The sequence below is a fragment of the Danio rerio genome, chromosome 2 (genome assembly GCF_052040795.2).
Source record: "Danio rerio strain M-AB ecotype USA chromosome 2, GRCz13ab, whole genome shotgun sequence".
In the NCBI taxonomy this organism is placed as follows: Eukaryota; Metazoa; Chordata; class Actinopteri; order Cypriniformes; family Danionidae; genus Danio; species Danio rerio.
Genome location: NC_141022.1, coordinates 50,410,001 through 50,428,550, shown reverse-complemented (window position 1 = coordinate 50,428,550; position 18,550 = coordinate 50,410,001). Strand labels below are relative to the sequence as shown.

General features: G+C 36.4%; 1 protein-coding gene and 1 long non-coding RNA gene across 3 annotated transcripts in view; one reads left to right on the top strand and one right to left on the bottom strand.

Annotated features, from left to right (window-relative positions):
- Positions 1–289: 289 nt before the first annotated feature.
- The window catches only part of LOC137487485 (uncharacterized), a 128,414-nt gene continuing 110,153 nt past the window's right edge, over positions 290–18,550 (bottom strand). Inside the window, exons 17-20 of one of the 2 annotated variants that reach the window (XM_087241380.1) lie at positions 17,551–17,736; positions 9,917–10,229; positions 9,724–9,818; positions 290–1,581 (exon numbers count right to left, since the gene is read on the bottom strand). The gene's annotated coding sequence lies outside the window, so the exon portion shown is untranslated. Of the gene's footprint in view, positions 1,582–9,723; positions 9,819–9,916; positions 10,230–14,867; positions 15,761–17,550; positions 17,737–18,550 lie in introns of those variants that run through there. The other variant, XM_087241383.1, reaches the window with a different exon arrangement.
- Positions 4,962–7,525, top strand: LOC147846493 (uncharacterized). Its single transcript, XR_015478967.1, has 2 exons — positions 4,962–6,051; positions 6,105–7,525. It is a non-coding gene; the product is annotated as an uncharacterized LOC147846493 (long non-coding RNA).

Below are 18,550 nucleotides of genomic sequence, written 5' to 3'. Positions count from 1 at the left end.
AAGCTTTCATTCATTCATTCATTCATTCATTTTCCTTCAGCTTATTCTCCATTTCAGAGGTTGCCACAGCAGAATAAACCGCCAACTATTCCTGCATATGTGTTATGCAGCAGATGCCCTCCCAGCTACCAGCTATCACTGGGAAACACCAATAAACACTCATTCATTCACACAATTATACACTATGGCCAATTTAGCTTACATGTCTTTGGACTGAAGGGGAAACCGGAGCACCTGGAGGAAACCCATGGCAACACGGGGAGAACATGCAAACTCCACAGAGAAACACCAACTGATCCAGCCGGGACTCAAACCAGCGACCTTCTTGCTGTGAGACAACAGTGCTTCCCACTGAGCCACCTGATGTGCAAAAAAGCCATTTCTACCCCTACAACAACCAGTCTGAAACTTACTTAGCATTCAATAGAGAATTGCAAAATAATACATTCATGAACAGACAGCAAGATAGACAGGAAAGAGAGAGGAAAAATGGTCCATTTCTCTGGAAAGATCTCTCATTCAGCACAGCCTGTCATGCACTAAAGGTTAGTGGCTCCCCTGTTAATTTTGCCAAGTCTCCAGAACTGAGATGCAGGAACTTCCTACACAGAAATAATTGGAAGTACGGTAACTCCACTGAGAGGTTTGGCCAAGGTCCGCAGCCTTCCAGGACGCCTTTCTTATAAACAATGTTGTTTTTTTCTGCACAACACAGAGGCTTTGGTCTCTTCCCGTTTGCTGCTGGAGAGTGAGTGAGATCAATGATGACACGAGCGACCGTCTGCCAAGCACAACTCAACCGCATCTGTCAGCCGCAGATTTTTGCCCTGCGCGTACAGACCCGGAGCATCTATTTGGTACCTTAATGAGCCCGGCTTGCCGTAATGGGACATAGAGAGGTTCAGGCTGATCTCTCAAATTAATTTAAATTTCTCTGCTAACAGAGCTCAAACTTAATCAGGTTTCCAGGAGTGTATGCTTTTTATGGATTTCCAATGAGAGGCACAGTGTGTTCTGGGAAAGATGAAGATGCATATCTCAGTGTCCCGCTTTCATTCTCTGGGGGTCATTTAAAAACATGGCCGATGAGGTATTTTGTCCCTTTAAAAGTGTTTAAAGTGGATCCGTGCTCTTCTTGGACAGATGAATAAGATTAAAGGGATAGACATTTACTTATTCCCATGTCTTTTTAAGCATCTTTTTTTTCCTTTGGAACACAAAATGATATTTTGAAGAACACAGAGTTCTAAACAAGACTGAAGTCCATTAATTTTAACAGTACAAAGAGATTTTTTTCTTTTCTTTAGAAAATAAGTTTTCTGTTTCCCAGAAAAAAGGCATATATGATTGGAAAAGGGTGGCACAGGTCGCTGGTTCAAGCACCGCCTGGGTCAGTTGGTGATTCTCTATAAAGTTTGCATGTTCTCCTCGTGTTGGCGTGGGTTTCCTCAGGGTGCTCTAGTTTCCCCCACGTTCAAAGTCATGCGCTATAGGTGAATTGGGTAAGCTAAATTGTCCGTAGTGTATGTGTGTATGTTCTCGTCCTCCAGGTTGGGGGTTGAGTATTGGGCTAACAGTCCACTTCAAAAAAAAAAAAAAAAAAAAAAGTGATGTTACGAAACACCAATATGGTGCGGCTAAATATCAACTTCGATTTAAATGGTCCTGGGAGTGAATAAGTAAGTTTCTCTATCGGGTGTACTTTTAGCTTGGCTCAACATAAATCATAAAATCAGATTAGACCATTAGCATTACATTTTTTATATCAAAATTAAATAAATCATATAATAATAAATACATTACCTGTTACGATAACCAGCGATCGTTCTCCGGAGATCGCTGGTTTCCACTATACTTGAACTTCACTTCCGCATTTCCCAGGACTACATATTCATACATGCACTTCTTCCAAACACGCACGCCTGGTCATTCATCTATCCTGATTGCAATCACCAGCTGAACCTTGTCACAGACTGATATTACACGATTCATAAGCCACTCATGGACCCTTCCAGTTTGCCGAGTCTTGTTCGCCCATAGTGACATTACAACGCGTTTCCTCCTTGCCTTGTTTCTCCGTGTCTCGATCCTAGCCTTGTTTACCCTAGTTATCCTGTTTAGCCGCCAGCCTTGCGACCTATTGCCTGCACTTTGTTTATGACTCTGGATTTGCCTACACATACCTGTTTGTACCTGATTTGACCATTGCTTGCATAACGACATTGAATAAACCTGCATATTGGATCTTACCTTCTGTTGTGAGTGTCACTCCCCCAGTCGTTACAATTACCAGTCAAAAGTTTGGGGTTAGCTTTTTTTTCATGTTTTCTGTTAAAGAAAATTATTTTGTTCATCAAGACGGTATTTATTAAATGTAAAAAAAAAAAGTTAAACTGTTAAATATTTATTAAAATTTTAAATAACTGCTTATTCTTGTTGTATGTTTCAAATTATTACTCCAGTGAATATTGCTTTTATTACTATTACCATTATTAATAATAATAATATTCATTCATTCATTAATTTTCTTTTCAGCTTAGTCCCTTTATTAATCTGGGGTCGCCACAGCGGAATGATCCGCCAACTTATCCAGCCTATGTTTTACACAGCGGATGCCCTTCCAGCTGCAACCCATCTCTGAGAAACATCCATACACTATGGACAATTTAGCCTACCCAATTCACCTGTACCGCATGTCTTTGGACTGTGGGGGAAACCGGAGCACCCGAAGGAAACCCACGCGATCGCAGGGAGAACATGCAAACTCAACACAGAAATGCCAACTGACCCAGCCGAGGCTTGAACCAGCAACCTTCTTGCTATGAGGCAACAGCACTACCAACTGCAACACTGCATCGCCCCATAATTATTAATATTATTAATAATATTAGAGTAATTTCTAAAGGATCATGTGACTGAAGACTGGAGTAATGAAGCTAAAAATTCATATTTAAAATCACTGGAATAAATTATGAAATTAATAAACTACTTTTGAACAGTTATTTTATAGTTCAATAACATTTCCTAAGTTTACAGTTTGTACTGTATTTTTAATGAAATAAATGCAGCATTTATAAGCTGTATATCTAGCAAATTTATTTATTTATTTATTTATTGTTTGTTTGTTTGTTTGTTTTATTTTATTGTACAAAATAACTTTTTTGTTTTCCAGGGGAAAAAAGGTAGCATAAACAATTGAAATTTGAAAAACATGAAAAGGTTTTTATAAGATTTAACTTTTTTTCATGAATTATGTAATTGTAAATAAACAACACACACTGTAAAAAAAAAATATATATATATATATATATAAATATATATATATATATATATATATATATATATATATATATATATATATATATATATATTTTTTTTTTTTTACTTTTCTAGCCATTTTAACATACATCAATCAAGCTGCCTAAAATTGTTAAACTGTAAATGTAAAAACTGTTGAAACTTTATTAAATTATTAAAACAATTAAAATGTCAGCATGTCTAGCATTTGTACTTGACATTTTGAACTAAAATTTAAAATATTTATTGTGGATAGTACAATAAATGCCGTAGTGTATGAGTGTGTGTGTGTGTGTGTGTGTGTGAATGTGAGAATGCATGGGTATTTCCCTGTACTGGGTTGCGGCCGGACGGGCATCCACTGCATAGAATATATGCTGAAATAGTTGATGGTTCATTATGCTGTGGCGACCTCTGAAATAGAGATTGAGCTGAAGAAAAATGAATTAATAAATGATTATAAAAAATGTTTATTCATTTATTTATTTCCCTTCAGCTTAGTCCCTTTATTGATCAGGGGTCGCCACAGTGTAATGAACCACCAAAATAAAAGTTGTAAAAAAATACACATTTAAACAAAACTAAATTGCACCAAAACCATGTCATTTAAGCAGTAAAGTTATTGGAAAACATAGTAAGTACTCATACAAAAGCTACAATAGTTTCTCAATGCTATTACAACAGCTCTGACCAGTTTCTCAGTTCCTGTTTCTCCGTTTTTCTTACTGCATCTGCTGTAGATCCGTGTTTCTCTGCCCTTTGTCTCTCTCTATTATCAGTAAGCACACATTTCAACTTCCCACGCCAAAGAGAAGGCAGTCTTTACAAGCTAACACCATCTCTTCACTTATGACCAAAGTAAACTGTGATACTCCTCATTTTCATCTCATGCATATTTGCTAAGGCCTTTAAACTACATCCTTCCTGACAGAACACATAATAAAGATTAATTAAAAACAATTAGCCATTTTAAAAGAAGCTCACAATAAGCTATTTGGGGTCAATGTTTGGGTAAAGTCAATAACAATCTGACGTTCCTGATTACCTATAAATATTAGCAACCATCCTGTTCCTGTTTTACATACGATAAAAGCTGACATTTGATAGGGTAAAAGGTTGGATGTATGGGATTTACTGGCATCTTCCTTATGTTTAAACATCTTTTAAATATTCATTGCCCTCAGAGTATTTAAAAATCAAGGTATTAGACTGAAATGATGGGCTATGTGTTTGGCTCGGCACTTATTGGGATGCGTGAACCCCTGGCAGTGACAGCAGGTAGTTCTGCCTGAGTGATCAGATGAACAGAACCCATCTGTAGCTTCTCATCATACATACTGTCCTCACGGAGAACCTCCCGTCCACAAGGTCAAACTTGCTAAACAAACAGTTTGTGGCAAAGTTTCAAGTTCAAACCCTCGCGATGACAGCTGACCAATCTCAGTTCTGTGTTGCTTTTCTTTCATTGACATTCAGCAACACTGGGGCCAAAAATGAGGGAAAGCACATATCATTAGCCATATCTGAGAACAAGTACAGTATTGCGGCAATAGAACACTTGTGGTGCTCTTGAGTTGGGATAGGGGGTGGGTTATGGACAGGTTTGGTGGTATGGGTATGTTTAAGGGTGGGTTAAAGTGTAAGGGATGGTCAACAGTGTATTTACAAATGTAGTTACATAATTTAAATACATATGTATTTACATAAAGGTATTTAATCAAGCATAAGTACACAGAAAATACATGTATTTACACAATAAGTACATTGTAACGAACAATTATTTTGGTGTACGTACATAGTAGTTAAGGACACTTTATACAAAGTCCTTTAAGTAAGTACTTTATCCAGGTCGGATGGGTGCACTTTCAGCTTAGATTAGACCATTAGCACTATTTTTTAAATACATTAATTAATATGTACAACAGTTCTGTCTGGTTCTTGAATCTCATTTGCTGATAGCCATGTGATATTCTGCAACATCAGCACTCTTATGCTGCGTTCACACCAGGCGTGGAAGAAGCGTCAAGTGCGAGTTATTTACATGTTAAAGGTGCAGTAGGTGATTTTCTTCAGAAACATTTTATGTTGTTCTGGTTGAAAGTCTCTTCACATTCTAATAGTACTGATTAAAGCAAATAATCTAAATGTATTTTTATATTCTGGGTAAGCCATAAAACTAAAAAATGTTTGTCCGATTAAAATGTCTGGCCAACATCTCCCATAATTCTGATACGGAGCTCAAACTGTCTGTCAGCTAATGCAGATTTGAGCAGTGTTGGGCAGTAGCGTCGCTACAAGTAGTGACGCTACTAGCTTAACTACATTTCTTAGTAGCGTGGCTGTAGCGTCGCTACTTTCTAAATCAAATAGCTTTTCAGTAGCAAAGCTATTTTATTAGTCAAGTAGCGCAGTTGTGTCCAGAGTTGCCAACTTTCACATATTCGGCGTGAGAGTCACGCAATTGAACGTATATCTTACGCTCTCACGTCACACATCACTTTTCTCACGCAGTAAAATCTTCTCCCTGTAATATTTATTCTGTTATAATAAAGACGGTTTCAAAGACTTCAAATGGCAAACAGATGTATAAAGGCAATCCAAAATCATAGTAGGCAGGCAGCAGACAGGAATAAACAAAACAAGGCAAGGATCAAAAAACACAGCAAAGCAAGACAAAGGAAATGGCGTTGTAGTGTCACATAAACAGCAGACAAGACTCAGCAACTTCTGTGTGTTTGTGTGCTGTATAGTGTAGTAATCAGTCCATGGGCAGCTTCAGCTGTGTGAATGTAATCAGTCAAGATCAGGAACCGGTTGTGTGTCTTTGTGTGTGTGTGTGGTGCATGACTGGTTCTTGTAGTCCATTTACCAGCAGATTTGTAGTCCTATGTGATCTATGTTTACCAGCAATCTGCACAGGCTGGATGGCTGGTGATATGATATTTTAGCAAATTGCTCAGGAAACAAAGTTTAAACATGTTCCCACATCCTTAAAAACACAAACAGCAGTCTGTTTAATGCCATAATTTAAGAATTAGCAATTATGTAACATTACAACATTCTGTTAGTTCGTCTTTACATTTTTTTCTCCAAAAACAGTGATGTACTTCACCCATCATAACACATCACACTGCAAAACATCACTGAGTGCTGGAGGATTAGAAAAACACAGAAGAGAGAAAGAGAAATAAAACTGAAAAGCAAAAGAGAGCTGGCTGTTTGATGGTGGAAAACCCTTAAAAGACAAAAAGATTCCCATCAGCAGAGAGACAGATGATTCCACATTGCTCTCGGAGGGCTGAGAGATCTTTTTTAATGTGGAGGCCAGCTGCTCCTAGTAATGGAGTTTAATGACTCACTCCTGTCCTTTTTATTATATTTTCTTTGCTAAAGCTAAACTCCACCTGTCAGACTGCGCGCACTCACACAAAAAGGCTAAAAAGACCCAGCCATCATCAACTATACCGCAATCATACCACATCCAAGGTTATTATTTTAAACCACAGAAAATCACAGAAACTACCAGTGAAAAATATTAGCTATTATAACATGAAAGGCAAGTTTGCTGTACGGAAGCCACAAGCGTGCATTATATTGAATAAAATGAATATGATAAGCTGAGAAAAGGACTTTACATTTTTAACAAATACTATTGTAATATTATTCAGATATGTCATTTTATGGGGCAGCGCAGTGGGTAGCGCTGTCGCCTCATAGCAAGAAGGTTGCTGAATCGAGTCCAGGCTGGGCCAGTTTGCATTTCTGTGTGGAGTTCGCATGTTCTCTTCATGTTGGCGTAGGTTGCCTCTGGATGCTCCAGTTTCCTCCACAGTCCAAAGACATGCGGTATAGGTGAATTGGGTAAACAAAAATGGCTGAAATGTATAAGTGTGAATGAGAGTATCTGGGTATTTCTCAGTGATGGGTTGCAGCTGGAAGGGTATCCGCTGAGTAAAACATATGCTGGATAAATTGTCAGTTCTGTCACTGTTTATCCCTGATAGATAAAGACAGCCGAAAAGAAAATGAATGAATGAATGTTATTTTGTAAAGTGCCTAATCAGCATGTGCTATAAAATTAATTTAAAAAATAAATATAAAACAAAACAAAACTAAACTAAAAAAGACTAAATAAAAGGTTAAAGTTTCGGATCTGTTTCTCATCCATTTCTGCTTTAACAAATGAACCTCCACCACGTGGGTTATTTGTTTTTTTTTTTTTTTATTTGCGTGCTTGATGAAAAATGCATAAAAAAACACTCGTATTTTACAGAATGTGTTTAAAAAAACACAATGCAAAAATCATTAATAATTAATCTCATCCACCCATGACCCACCCGCAATCAATCATAATGTATTTTTTTATAACCCAACCCGACCGACCTGTGGATTATCTGCAGCGCATACGGATATAGCCACTATATATATGTATGAGTACATGCCTCACAAATGTTTGTTTTAAAGGTACAATACAATATAATACTGTACAATAAGATATTTATACATCAGATTAGTCAGTATTAAAAAGTAAAACTGGAATAAAAAAATAAATAAATATATATATATATATATATATATATATATATATATATATATATATATATATATATATATATATATATATATATATATATATATATATATATGCAGTTGCAATCAAGAATTATTAAACCCCCTGAACTATTTTCCCCCATTTTCTGTTTAACAGAGAGGTTTTTTCAACACATTTCTAAACATATAGTTTTAATAACTCATTTCTATTAACTAATTTATTTACATATACATATTATTTATACATACATATCTAATCCTACCTAACAGTTAGTTATTAGTTTATTAAGCTAGTGGTGTTAGTCAAGGGTTTGTTATCCCTATGAAATGTGACCTAAAGTGTTACCAATTATTTCGGTTCAACTTAAAAGCATGGTCATAAATGAAATATACAGTATACACATTTTTATATAACTGTACATTAAAAAATAAAACTCCTATGATCCACATCTCACAGAATAAAATGTAATAAGAAGAATAAAACATCTTTATCTGAACTTAATTCAAAGGTGCCAGTGAATCCATATGGGAAATGAGTTTTCCTCAAATAAAATTGCCAGATAAAAACTGCATAAAGTGATTGCTTCACATAAAGCTCCCTTAAAACATACTCAAGTGGATCTCTTTTGAATCACCAGTAGCCAAGATAAGCATTTTTTTTTCTTTAACTGCAAGACATTGGCAGGAATTGTAAGTTTAAGGATAATATGTCACAGCATCAGCATTTGCTCTTTTACTAAAGCAACTTATATTGCTTTAATGGTTGTCCTATCCATCTTCAACCTAAGCACAAGATGTACTGTTCAGCACAATGGTAACCCCCCAAAACTACCGCACATTGAAAAACTCTTCTAAATCCCAACTCAACAGAACATTAATCACCCACGTTTTCCCCCCTTTCCTCATCTTGCTCAAAACCCCATTAAATAACACTTAATTTCAACATTTAATCTCCCCACCCAGTCCCAAGCAAACCAAGCTGGGAACCAAACATCCTCTGCCCAGTTTCAGCTAATGCCAACAGGAAATAATTCATGTAGTCCCAGCACGATTGGATTAAGCAAACTTCCATTTTCCAAAATTAAAGGTATAACAAAATATTCAAGAATTTGTCTGCTTTAAGTCAAATGTCAGTCACAGTTAAATTTGCATTCCCCTTTGCAAAATGACCCTTTTAAAGTCCTACTGCGAAGAAAGTCAAAAAGTTTAGGTGGTCTAATTCCATTATGCAAGATCTTGAATCCATAGCTGGTCAACAGTAATTTCAAAAATACTCCTTCCTGTTGCATAAAACTGTGAACTGCAATGTGTGCATTATAAAGCTGTATTAAAGCTTTTGTAGTATAAGAAGTATCTATGTATAAACACACTCATGCACACACACACACGCACATTTTTTTCACTCAATTCAACAAAAATATTTGTATATTTTAGAGTGAGATGCTAATGGTCTAATCTGATTTAATGATTTATGCTAAGCTAAAAGTGCACTCAGCAGGCCTGGGGATCAGCTGATCTTACACACACGCACAATTTTCACTCAACTCGACAAAAAGATTTTTTAATTTTTGAGTGAAATGCTAATGGTCTAAACCGATTCAATGACTCAATGTTCTCCCCATGTTCCCCACTGGTTGCGGCTGGAAGGGCATCTGCTGTGTAAAACATATGATGGTTAAGTTGGCGGTTCATTCCGCTGTGGCGACCCCTGATTATTAAAGTGACTAAGCCAAAAAGAATATGAATGAATGAATGTTTCCTGGATTAAAATGAAGGCATTAGAAGATGCAAACAGGAAGATGGAAATTACTTAGAGTATTTAAATATTTCTTTACTCAAAAATATTTTAAATGTGTGCCCGCTGGGTGCTTTTACCTGAATTTAGGATCATCTGCTTGTGATCTTGTGAAAACACCTCTTAAGTGTAGATCATCCATCCATCCTTGAGCTGTGAGAGTCAGTGTCTTGCTCTACTCAGAGGAAATAAAGAGAACAGGTCAGGTCTTGTTTACCTGTTTGGTTTGAGCCTCAGCTTATTATGTCCAATGTCTTTTATTTGAAGGCATACCTGTGTGTGTGTATGTTTGTGCTTGTGTGTGTCATCACCCCTTGACCTTGGCTTGCACACACACACCAACTGTAAAAATCTAGATAAAAATCAATCTCACTCACACACACACTGACAGCTAATCTCATTCCCAGCTGTCATGCTTCATAATTATTATCTCTATGAACTGTTCAGACCAAAATGGAGCTCCGTGGGTGGAGAGATGCGATCGATCAGCAGTGATCGGACCGTCGATAATGAAACTGCTCTATGCAGGAAGCCATGTTGGATCTCTGCAGGTGTCTGAGAACTGCTCCGGAGGGTTCTGTCTGATCTTCATGGAAAAGAAAAAAAGGAAAACAAACCACCTTTAATGAGGGCAGACGCATGACCTTACACACACACACACACACACACACACACACACACACACACACACACACACACACACACACACACACACACAATTTTTGGATTATAGAGGGACAAATAAAAGTCAGAGGAGTGATTGAAAACACTAACATCAATTCCAGTTTAAAGGCAGAGTATGTGCTCATCTAAAAAGCAAAAGCACATCAGAAATGAAAAGGATGTTGTTCTGAATGCATTGCAATATTATTACGCAGCATTTCAATTTCAGGTACAACTGAGGAACTGAAAAGTTCCACACAGTTCTACCAGAAAGACTTTAGGAGGCAGATAAACGTTTGAACATTTATTGTGAATTGTTTGCATAAATGGGAGTTTGTTACCCACATAGCAAAATTTCTCTGGCCCAGCTCTGGCCCACACAATCAGGTTTTGCTTGGCCCACATGCCGCAGTGAATTACGGTACATGACTGGACCAAATCTGGCTTCCAGACAAGGGCCAAACACGGACCATATCTGGGCCAAGTCTCAGCCAAGTTAATAACTCATAACTGGGCCTGAACTGGGCCAGATAGGTTGGTGTGTCACGATTGCAATGAAATTGATAAACCCATGGAGTGATGCGCTTAAGGCACACTATGGGCACACTTTATCTCAAAGTGACCTGATTGGTAAAAAAAAATTTCTTTACTCAAAAATGATTTTAGTGTATTTTAAATGTTGGTCAAGACTGGCCAAACTCACATGGCCCACTTTCAAATTTTTAAATCTGGGCCAAATACTACGTTTTTCATCTGGCCCAAATCTTGTGTGCTGCCTTAAAGACGATGCCAAACCCGGGCCATGTTTGGCCCACATGCTGTATGCCAGTGCCGGATGAATGCCTGCTGTGCCAGCTTTATGCCAAATCTGGGCCAGAATTCTTTGCTACTAGGGTACTTTCCTTTCATAAAGTCCTTTGGCATAAGCCCTGTCTACAGAGCAGAACTCTGGATAAGCTGGCAGATCATGCCTGAAGATGAAGGCAGGGCTAAGCCAACCCCTTGAGTGGAGACGAGGCCAACCTGGTGGTGGTGGTGATGGGGAGGATGGAGGAAAACTTCCACAATGTCACCTGAGTAAAGTGAAACAGATTGTTTAGATGGGCTTATATATATGGCTTGCTTGGTTGTTATAGGCTGACAAAATAATTATTATAAATGATGTGACATCTCAGTCTTCCTGGTAGAACTATAGCTAAAGCAGCCCGAACCAATTTGAAATCTTTAATTTAATGTTGTTTGTGAGTTCAACAAACCATATGGCTTTTTGACCACACTTCGTTATTATTGTTCATTTATTTGTTTGCTGGTAATTAGAACTGAATTTAGAAATAGTTTTGAAACAAATCTTTGTGCTCGACAAACAAAATTAATTATGTATAGGCTAATGGATGTCTTTGCGTACAACATGTTTCCCTATCCACGAGAGTGAAAGTGAAAGTAAAGAATAAGGAGGCTCATCTCTCATCCTTGTGTTGCAGATGCTCTGTTTAACTGTTTTCTTGCTAGTGAAAAGCTCAGTTTTTCCACTTACGAAGTCCGCCATGTAAATGGCAAATGCACTGTGGCTCTTAAAGGGAATGGGAGATGCGATTGGTTTATTCTCAAAACACACCTAAGAGAAAAAGCTCAACCCTGTTAAACTATGCGGCGCCGGTTAAAGCGGATTTGTCCATCCTTAAAAGAGTAAAAGTAAAAAACAAGAAAGAAAAGTAATAAAAATAATATTAATACAAAAAGTCATTAAAAGCAATCCTGAACAGAAAGGTTTTAACCTGGGGTTTTCACCTGACAAATATCTAACAGCAGGGAATTGCATAACTGTGGTGCTGTGCAGCTAAAAGCTCTGCCACCAAATGATTTTCGGACAAATTTGAAATTGATAACAGTTCAGTCGCAGAAGATCTCAGTGAGCGCCGAGGAGTGTACCAGTGAAGATCAAAGAGATAATCGGATGCCAGGTTGTGAAGAACTTTGTAAGATAATTAAAGAATTTTATATTGTACACGATAAAAAAACAGGAAGCCAATGCAAGTGAAACAGAATTGGAGTTAAGTGTTCAGAAGCACGCGAGCGGGTGACTACCCTAGCTGCTGAGTTCTGGATTAACTGTAATCTATGATGTTGGTTAAGAGGGATACCAGATAGGAGGGAATCGCAATAATCAATCCTTAATGTAACCAGAGCATGTATTGTACAAGCACTTCAGTATTTTGTTGGGATAATGAAGGGCGAAGTCTTGCAATTTTGCGCAGATTTGCACCTGGATCGTAAAAATAGAGCCCCAAATCACTATTTTTGTAACAAGGAAAATTGCAACCTTACGGGTAATGGTTTAATGTTAATAGAAACGCACCCCCTGTTTGGAATGGAATAAAATTGAGTAAACAATGGCTTTATCTTCTTTTATGGTCAAACTACTTATTTAACAAAAAAAAAAATAAATTAAAAAAAAAAAAAAAATATATATATATATATATATATATATATATATATATATATATATATATATATATATATATATATATATATAAATAAATAAATAAATAAAAAGTGTATTCACAATAAACTGCGGTCTGCTTCTATAATGCACATTTGCTAAATATACAGTAGAAGATCTACGTTTTCCCTTTCACACACACACTTTCACACACACACACACACACACACACACACACACACACACACACACACACACACACACACAAAAATGTGTGTGGTACGGTAGTAAATGCCACTCAACAAACCCAGAGAGAGAGAAAATGGCCTGTCGAGGTCATTTGAAGAGCACACTCATCTTCCCTATCAAACATAACAGCGCTTTCTATTAAATTACGCTGAGTGGATCGGAGATTTCTGCTGGGCCATTCACAGCCATAACTTTTAATTTTCCTTTTGAAATTCAATCAATTAAGACATCCACGGTCCTGATGGAGAAATATCTCTTATCCTGTCTCATTAAAGTTGTCATAAGAGGAATGACAACGTCTTTTTTTTTTTTTGTAGTCCCACACACACAATCATCCCTGCATAACAAATCATGTCACGGTGACCACCAGTCATATTATACAAGAGACCACCATTCCAGAACAACCTTTCGAGATGATTTAATTTACGAGGGAAATGAAAACACCACCCCAGCCTCCCGGGCCCCTTGTTTTGGTCTGGTCCTGAATGATGTCACTATTGGCCATTTCCTGTTTCAGCCCTCCAGTTAAGGAGGGTCAATAAAGAAGGCAGAATGGATGAGGGCTCCTGGTGAAAAGGGTGGCCCCGGGCAGCCAGGCAGAAACAAAGTGATGACGCTCATCTATTCTGGTGAAAAAAAGAAGGGATGACACTCATCCATTTCCTAGCAGACGGAGGTGTTTGGGCCCGTAATGAAGTCGTAATAGCAGATGACACAACTGTGCAATATAGACCTGCCCTCAGAAAGTGACACCGCGGGGGGTATTTCATCATAAACTGTGTGTCTGTCTGTGTGTGCGTGGATCTGCCTGTGGCGTTTGTGTTTTTATCGCAGTCTGGCGCTTGTTTGTGTGTGCTCTTGAAATTTCCGACTAAAATCACTTTTGTAACAATGACATCTATTTAAGCCGCAGATGACAACAGCAGGTTTCCACTCAGATAAGGTCTGCACTGGAAAAATATCTGTTAATTACAGTGTCCGTATTTTGTGATTCACAAGTGTTTTCTGTTTATTTATGGTTGTGAATTGCATTATGTGACCTTGATTTCTGTAGGTAGCTGGGACTGGAACCAGCAGCCTTCTAGCTGTTCTTCTAACCACTGAACAACCATGCTGCTGTTATCAGGGCTGGACTGGGGCAAAAAATCGGCCCTGGCATTTTGGGCCAGAGCGGCCCACTAAATTCAATCAAAATGCTATCTATGCACGTCCAATATTTTTATCAACTCATATTCTATAAAACACAAAAGCCATATATATGAAATAAATAAATAAATAAATACAAACTTTAATCTCAATTTATTTCTGTATACTGTCCATAAAGATATTTGTTGAGTTCTAAAAAATACACTATTCATTCATTTTTTTTTTCTTCGCATAAGTCCCTTATTTATCAGGGGTTGCCACAGTGGAATGAACTGCCAACTATTCCAGCATGTTTTATGCAGCAGATGCCTTTCCAGCCACAACCCAATATTTGAAATCACCCATACACACTCATTTACACACACTCACACACTACAGCCAATTTAGCTAATTCAATACACTGTTCACTCAGCCTATATTTCAATAATAAACATAACAAAAACTGCCTGCTGATGCATGTGTAAATCTTCAAAGGGAACAGTGTACTTTATAACCTCATTCACCTCATCCTGCTTGCTGTTTCACTATCTAAACAATGAAAACATAATATAAGTCAAATTTGTTTCATTTTGATATTATGATTAACAGACACCAAACAGCCTTGTGTAGCTGCATATTTATATGAGCATCATCTTCACTCTGCATATTTATAACAAAACAGGGCTTAAATATAACTGTCTTTTTTTCATTTCCATTGAAAAGAATGAACTTTACCCTGTCTCTTTTGCAGAATATAAGTTTTAATAACCAATAATGGTCATTATAACAGTATAAGGTACATTAAATTTAAACGATAAAGGTAAGCAATCAGTCACTGTGCAGAATCAGTGTATGTGTTTACATAAATTAATATATTAGCTTATCTTTGCACTCAGCCAAAACAGTTAACTGAGAACAAGTGATTCAAAAGACATAAGAATTGTTAGATAGAGACAACAAGATGAATTCAATATCACGTTTTACAACTATAGTGAGATGAGATTGTAGCGGTATTTGGCTAATAAAGTGGGTTGGGCGCCAGGGGTTGAAAAAACCCCACTACAGTTTCTTAAATAATTCAATTAAATGAAAATTTAAGTTTCAACAGATGCATGGTTTGATAAAAACCAAATCAGATATTCAATCATCAAACAGATCAATAAATTAATAAAAAAAAAAAAAAAAAAACTTTAACTTCAACACATTGTAAGTAAATCCATAAACCAAACAAACTTAAATTTCCAGGCCCAGGCACAATACCTATTAATTACCTTTTACAAACAAAACCATCAACGGGTGATACATCAACCAACCATAAAGAAATAAATCAAATAAACCACTTCTAAATATACAACAATCAATATTAATCAAATTCCCACAAACATAATATTTCAAGTTGAAATCAAATCACACATTCAAGAACTTATAGAACTCAGTTGTACACTTTACACATAGTAGATATTCCATTTGTGCACGCTGAATCAATTGAACATTCATCGACTATTTTGACAAATACACACAGACGACGCACACTCACACGGAGTCCAAAATAGGAGTTTGTGATTGGGCCAGCCCAATGTGAATACCGTAAAGAGCCGATGGACTGCAGAGTGTCACATGGGCCGGCCCGGCATGTCTGTCTGGGAAAAAAAGCATCTACTTTCAGAGAGTCACAGATAACAGCAGCGTCAATAAATAAGGCAGAAAAAAAAAAACGATAGGCTGCTAAGCCTTTTATGGGCCGGTCAGATCATAAGACGATGATCAGCCCGGCCCAAAAAGTACGTCGGCCCACCGGGAAAGTGCCCTGTCTGCCAGATGGCCAGTCCGCCCCTGCCTGTTATCATATACTGTAAACAAATAATTTTTTTGTATTATTAGTATTATATTTTGCCTAATTCTGCTTATAAAAACTCTAGTAGTTTAATATAATACTATAATAAAATATTGTTTTAAAAGCAGTTGAATTTACTTCCAGTTTGTTCAGCGCACTGGAAACGGAAGGTCAAGTTTCACACATTGCAATTTGGACATGAGGCTGTGCAATTAGTGCACAGATGTAGCAGGTCATTAGGGCATATTCTGAATACAGGGAATTTGCATACGGCACACAGTGTCACATAGTACTATCTATTATTTTTGAAACACAGTGTGTAATTCTGACACATGCGCGCATACATGCATTCATAACAATTCCCAGTCCACAGCGAGTGACAGTGACAGTGGAAAGGGGAAAGATAAATAAAGTTTGACACCTCATCTACACAACAAACTAGCAGACGGCCATTATAACCTAGAAAGTCATCTTTAATTGTAAACAACAATGACTTTTTAGAGGCATATTCTGTAAATTTTTGACTAGAAATATGACTAAAGCTCTACAGTAAGACAAGCATTAATTAATTTATTCATTTATTTATTTATTTATTTATTTACAGCGCAAGGAAACTTTTCAAAATCATTTTTTTTTCTGTTTTCTGTTCATATTTCTGTTAGAAATATGACAAAAGCTATACAGTAAGACAAGCGTTTATTTATTTATTTATTTATTTAATGATTTATGCAATGCTTACGGATTTATTTATTTAATTATTAATATATTTATTCATTAATTGATATTTATTTGCTTATGTATTTATTTTTTTATCTACATGTATTGCTTGTTTATTTATTATTTTATTTATTTATTTATTTATATGTATTTGTTATTTTATTACGAATGAATGAATGAATGAATGAATTATTAAAAAATAAATGAATTAATTAATTAAATAATTGATATTTATTTTTTATTATTTTATTTGTTTATTTTTATTATGTTTTAATCTATTTTATTTATAATTGTATTTAATTACTTATATTTATTTATTTACAATTGTAATTATTTATATTTTTATTTATTTTATTTGTTATTTTATTTAAATATTATTTTATTTATTTATTTATTTATTTATTTATTTATTTATTTATTTATTTATTTATTTATTTATTTATTTATTTATTTATTATGCATTATTATGTATTTACTATTAATTAATACATTTATTTATTTATATGCGCTTATAACAATTCCCAGTCCACAGAGAGTGACAGAGATGGTGGAAAAGGGAAAAATAAATAAAGTTTGACACCTCATCTACACAACAAACTAGCAGACGGCCATTATAACCTAGAAAGTCATCTCGACTGCAAACTACAATCACATTTAGAGGCATATTCTGCAAGCTGCCTGCTGTAATGAACATGAAAATGATGTAAAGTGAAATAGCAGATTTTTTTTTTTTTTTTAGGATAACTACATCTTCTGCTTCATATATTTGAGTATAACAGCTGCTGTTAACCTTGACCTGTGTGCGCAATCACTTAAATGTAAATTAGACTCCAATATTTGAAATTAAATGGCAATTTTCCAGAAGAAATAACTAATTACCTTCCATTTCCCTGGCCAAGCGCTGCCATCAGTCCGTCTGGATTCCTGCCATCCTTGAGCAGACCTCGCTAGAAAAAAAAATATATTTCCACATACAAAAAAGTATTGCTGTCCGCTCCCATCTGGCTGACCGATGACTCACACGGAGATGAAGGCAAGGTTAAACCTCAGCGTGAGGAATATGATCTAAAAGAACAAGAGAGCCTTTTATTTTCAAAGCATTTAATTAAATAGAGGCAGGTACTTGTACAGATGTAATATGGGTTAGATGCTAACATGATAAATGTCAGGCTCTTTGTGGAGATGTATTATAAGTACAGCTGTTCAGGACAAATCAACCCTTACCAAAAAGCACTCTTACTGCATAGAAGTACATTTTCATATTGTCTAAGCAACATTCTGAGACCTGCTGTGGATGGAAACTATGACATTGATAATAGAATGCTTAGATGTTAGAGTGGTTTTAGCCTGTCAGGGTATTTTAAAGAGCCCATATTATACATGAAATAGGGTCATATCTTGGTTGTAAGGGTCTCCAACAACAGTTTAATATGCATGCAAAGTCAAAAAACACTTTCATGGTCTTATAATCTGCATTTATTTTTACCTAATTATCCCAGTGACTCCTGTATGAATCGTCCAGTGATTCATTTGTTCCCAAACCCCTCCTTAGCGCGAAGCTAATCTGCGCTGATTGGACCAATGACAGCCTGTTGCGATTGGTCGACTGCCTTCAGTCAGAGAGTGGAATGCACAACAGCTAATCAGCAATATAAAAGTAATCACAGTTCATACACGCTCGATAGTGTAGGCGTGGACTTTAGCTGCCAGTGGGTCAATGTAAATACAGACTATGGACTTGAAAATTCAGACGACTAACTATTTTATTGAGCAAAAACTCCAAAAACAGTTGAGGAGATCTCCTTCTCACTCTGCTCTTTTCACAGACACACACACACACACATATTGCACACACACGCACTTAACCCTGCTCCGGACG